This window comes from Malaclemys terrapin, chromosome 15 (assembly GCF_027887155.1).
Source record: "Malaclemys terrapin pileata isolate rMalTer1 chromosome 15, rMalTer1.hap1, whole genome shotgun sequence".
NCBI lineage: Eukaryota > Metazoa > Chordata > Testudines > Emydidae > Malaclemys > Malaclemys terrapin.
Window position 1 is genome coordinate 9698981 of NC_071519.1, and position 5601 is coordinate 9704581.

At 44.9% G+C, this 5601-nt stretch overlaps 1 long non-coding RNA gene across 1 annotated transcript; it reads left to right on the forward strand.

Annotated features, from left to right (window-relative positions):
* Nucleotides 1-755: 755 nt before the first annotated feature.
* Nucleotides 756-2336, forward strand: LOC128823143 (uncharacterized). Its single transcript, XR_008441696.1, has 2 exons — nucleotides 756-1328; nucleotides 1408-2336. It is a non-coding gene; the product is annotated as an uncharacterized LOC128823143 (long non-coding RNA).
* The last annotated feature ends 3265 nt before the right edge of the window (nucleotides 2337-5601 follow it).

Here is a 5601-nt window from a genome sequence, read left to right on the forward strand (position 1 = left end):
GGGAGGGACGATCAACAGGAATTTTACCCGGTTCGTTAAAATTAACAGAAGTGGTAGAACGACTTATTTCCCAGGACGTAAAGTCGCTCACCGCTCGGTGAGACGAGGTTCCTGTATTATGCAAGCAACAAAAACCCATATGGGAAGTTCGACCCCTCCATTGCCACGTTCTCTGGAGGTGCTTCAGGAAGGTCGAAATTATAATCAATTTGAATATTTATTTGTATATTTCCAAATTTTTTGTTATAATGGAAAGCAATATGTTCCACTAAATGCCAAATTGGGGTGTTTGTTATATTCATATCGGTCCTATTTTTATTGGGGCATTCCCTGGCAGGGCCTGCCCGGACCTGCATATATGGGCATTCCCCGTTAGGGTCTTTTGGGACCAACACTACATTCTGTGCCCCAGATTTAGCCATTTTTAATAGAAAAAAATTAATGTGCTTTTACAATTAAAGTCGGCCCTTTGTGTGGAATATAAACCTCCAAACTGGCGAGGAAATATGTACCTAACACGCGATAGAGGCCCCTGGTCCAGTGCCCCTGTGGAATCCTGAGCTAGTTCCCTTTAGGTTCCTGGAAGGGGGAAGTGCCCAGCAGTGTCCTGAGATATACTCAAGTGCGGGGAGGGAGTCTCCTGCTTTTCGGTTCCCAGTATTACGAAATAAGGTTATCAGGAAATGATTTACTGACATTTACACGCCTTTCTTTTAGTGACAGGAATTGGGGCTTCCGATGGCAGTTCAATTAATGGAAGAACCGGATTGTTCAGTCACTTATGAAAAAAACGATTGTATCTCTACGGTAGAACTGGTTCCTTTGGGTGGAAAGTAAACACCCAAGTTTGTAGGCAAATAGATGCCTAACCTGCACTAGAGGTACTGGATCAGGGGAGTTTATATAACCCACGATTTGATCTCTGTTGGGCCCTGGGGGTGGGAGTTCCCAGCAATATCCTTCAATATATTCTAATATAGGGTGGTCTCCTATTTGTGACCGCTTATAAGTATTGCAACGATCTGCCGACATTTATGCTGCCATCCTTTCTATGGCAGGAACGGGGGCTTCTGAGGGTAGTTTTATTAGTGGGATAACTGGATTATTAAATCGCCTAGGAAAATATGCCCGGTCCCAGGGACAGAAGAAATGTTTGAGAAGGCAACAAAAAACTCCAATAATAAACAAGACACAAAGGCCAGAGAAAATCCAGGCCGAAATGACTCCTGGAGCAGACCATGAACTCATTTGATGAATTAAATACTACCAGGGGAAATAAAAACCATACAACCTGAACCTGCCACAGAACTTAATACCTGGGGAGAATTGTAAGTTCACAGTGACAAGATCAACCCCAGCACTAGACAATTTTTATAACTTATGCTGACGCTGACATTATCACCGTAGATCAAAGGGATGGCACGACGGCTATGACACTGAGGGAATAGGATCCTTCGTGAGGTTATAGCCGCAAGAAGGGACCATTATGTAGAAAGCGGGAGGCAGAAACACAAAAGGTTCACTAACTGTGACCCGAGAATCCAAAACCGGTAATTCGACAACAAAAAGGAACACTGGCAGGTGTAAGTATGCATCTGGAAACATTAACTGCAGAGTTTTTTAAGTCCCTTCAATGTTTTTACTATTCTAACTGTAGGTTTACCTTTGTGTATTGCACGTCCCTTTATTAAGTTGTGTGTATCACCCGAGTCTTTTACTGCTTTTACTGGAGTTTGGCAGACAAGTGTCGGACGGGCTACCGCGGAGGCTTTAGAGGCTTGTGGGTCTCAAGGCAGACGGGTTAAGTGTCTGACTGTGGCCCCATCCCAAAACTGTTTCCCCAAAATTCTTGGAATTCCTGGAATACCCCAGAAATCCTGCTGACTACGCCATGTGGAGATTAACGGAAGGAGGAGGCATACGTCAAGGCCCCAGTAGGGCCCTAATGGGGCTCTGGGTGATGGCTACTTCCCACCACCCAACACAGATGGAATGAGGTTGAGTAGTGTCCGCAAAAGAGAAACTAAACATCTAATTATTCTTCAAAGAAGGCTTTTAATGATTTACGACTATAAAGGCAACACAGACAGAACAAGAAAAACAGAATTAAAGACCAGCACTGAGTGAGGATTAACACAAATGGCAAGTTATACTGGAGACAAGCACAAGTACCTGTAATATTATGCATTATTTACTACTGTAAGTACATATATAAAAAGCAAGTTATATTGAAGACAGTCACAAGTACACGCAATGCTGCCATTACTTATTGCCTAGCAACTTCACATGTACTGTAACCATCCCCAACCAACATAAATTCATATGCAATAATGATACATTGATTAACGATATTCTTTTAAAGATTAAATGGAGATATCCTATCACCTAGAACTGGAAGGGCCCTTGAAAGGTCATCAAGTCCAGCCCCCTGCCTTCACTAGCAGGACCAAGTACTGATTTTGCCTTAGATCCCTAAGTGGCCCCCTCAAGTATTGAACTCACAACCCTGGGTTTAGCAGGCCAATGCTCAACCACTAAGCTATCCCTCCCTACTAATTTTAAACTACCTATAACCTTATTTAACAACATATAAACTTCTACTGACTCTTATTATAAACTGAATGGCAAATTATACTGAAGACAGGCACAGCGACATGCAAAGCTATTATTGTTTACAAACTACTGCTTCACCAGTGTTGTGCCCATTCCCAGCAAGGCACAAGAACATATACAGTTATTATATATTGATTAACTAGCGACTACTACTACCTCTAAGCAACTTAAACAATTTACCAATATAATTAAGCTATAATATTAATACAGATTTAAGATTAACCAGCTTGAGCACAACCAGACTTCTTCACTCCGAAACCTTACCCTGCATTTGTCCAAAAATACGTTATCTTCTGTCGACCGCTTTCCGCACTGGCCAAGTACAGATAGTCGGTGAAGCGCAAGTCAGTTTGGTTCAGGGGGTGTGTAGCGGATTGTGGGGGAGTTAGGGCCCTGCACCCCTCTTCCCGAGATTCACTGCGACTCTCAGCCAGCCAGTAAAGCAGAAGGTTTATTTAAGGACAGGAACACAGTCTCAAGCAGAGCGTGTAGGTACGACCAGACCCCCTCAATTAGGTCCCTCGGGGAGGTTCAGGGAGCTTAGACCCCAGCCTGGGGTTCCCTGCGTTGCACCACCCAGCCCCAACCGAAACTCAACTCTCAACTCCTCCCGCTGCTCCTCTCCTTTGTTCAGTCTCCCGGGCAGAAGGTGTTAATTCTCCCCACCCCCGTTCCTGGCTCAGGTTACAGCTCAGGTAGCTTCCTTCAAGGGAAGTCCCACATCCCCACTGCAACCCCCCTGCAACATTCCCAGGTCAAATCTGCCCTGCTCCCTGCTCCGTCACAGGGTGTATGTGTGTCTGACAAAGAGTGATCTCTTTTAGGTCAACACACACACCTGCGTCTTTGCACCTTTTTTATACAGTATTCGTTGGCCGTGTTCCAAAACAGGTCAATCAATTAAGGTGGCCAAATGTTCTAGTGTGTTATTTACGGTTGTCTTGATCTTATGAACTGTGCACCTGTGCTCAGCCCATCTTGTCTTTATGTGGCCTGTTGTCCTAATTGTGGTCAATTTGCTAGACTCAAAAATGCCCAAGTTAGCCTAAAGAAGTATCTGGTTGCAGTGCATAGTAACCACAAGTCTGTATCTATCTTTACAGAGTTTCCTTTTTAGTCTATAAAGCTTCCTAGCTAGATTTTGCTTACGCTTGCAGGATTTTAGTGTGCTCACTTCTTACAACTTCCGGAAGGTTGAGGCCTGACACTGCTTAGTCTGACATTGCTTGACAAAACTTATGTACATTAATCACAGTTGCCACCTATATTTTACCAGGACAATAATGATCAGCAAATTATGAGTTTTCAAAGGATACCTCTCAAGGCATTCTTTGTACAAAACTTATCATAGTCCTGCGAAAGGGGGTGAATATAGGGGTACAAAACTGGCACAAGGACAAAGAAATCAGACAGTTATATGCAGGTGAAAGCCAGCAAACATCTACACACCAGCTAAATATGAAGAGTGACCGAGTTGCAGTGATCTGTCGGTTCAAAGTGTCTTTCAGGGTAGGCCTGGGAGGCAGCTCCTGGGGATCTCTGGCTGCCATTCAGAGTCTCTGCCCCCTCTGAGTTCAAAAAGCCTAGAAGATGGGAAATTTCCAGTGGTTTTGGTCAGCTTCCAAGCCCACGGGACGAGCCTCCTGCCACGTAGCGTTTCCCAGGTGTGACCGGCCATTGACAAGTCCTGTGTGTTGCGATGATCCCGCACAGCCCAGCTGATTTCATTAATTGTCAGCGTGGGCCAGGGGATGATTCCCCTTCCCCAGTTTGCAAGTTCACAGCAAATGTTTGATACCAGTCAGCTCTGTGTTCTTCGGGAACCAGGGTGCAGTATCCAGCCTGACTCATGAAAGACACCCCCTCCCCAGCCTCTGCTTAAACCAAAAATCAGAGGAAAAAACTTGCAGAGAGCAGTGAAGGGCATGGGGAGACACACCTAAACCCCTCCTGACAAGGGTCACAAGATTAAAACATCTCCATTGCATACAGAATGGAGAGCAGAGACAACTCCCCTAGCCTCATCTGCATGAAAGATGGGACAGGAAGACATCTCAATTTGCATACAGAATGAAGAATAGAGAACCACACTGAATTCTGGGACCAGAAAAAGCAGGGACGCACTGCATCATGGGAATCCCTGCTCGAGATGCTAATGAACCTACGCTTGCCCACACCCAGCTCAGCAATGATCAGACCAATTCTAGTAATAAATCTGTAATTGATATCCAAAATACTGAAGCAGTCTAGTTGCCTTGTGAGCTCCCTGGAAGAAAACACCACCCATAGCCAAGAGTGATCAGCTCCTATTGTCTAGCCTAAAGAAACCCCTTGAGTCATCAGCTTACCTATAAACAAATCTAGTGTTCTCCCTTGAACCATGGTATTTTGTCTACAAAAATCCCTACTCACCCTCCAGTCAGTGTTCTGATGCTTAGATCCAAACTCTGCATCAGTTCCACTGGGACTCCATCTTCTCCTGACTGATCGTGCTGGGGGCTCTGCCTGTCTCCAGCATTCAGGACCCTCAGCTACCACCATCACCTGGGAATCCCGATCAGTTCAAGCTTCATGGAGTGGGTGTGATCCCCCTCTTTCTCTCTCTCGGTTTTCCTTTCTACTTTAGGTATTAACCTTTAATCATGTATCTTATGTTGGTTTAGTTTGTGTAGTTATCACTATTATTCAATCAATAACTTGTACCGTTAAGTTGGTTGCTTCTCTCTCTCTGGCTGAACTCTACTCTTTTGTGTTTTTAGCTTCCCCCATTCACTCTACAGCAACGCTTCTTTTACCTACGCCAAAGATCCCTGCAGCGCCCAAAATACTGTGGGATTTGCTCATCGAGTAGGTTACTGCCAGTACAATTGTGTTGGGGGAGTGGGGATAGGGACGTGCTGAATCTGGAACCCATAAGGGTAACAGCTTGAAAGTGCTGCTTCCTCCAGCCCAGTGAGTCCAGAGACATATAAGGAGTCAGCTTGACAG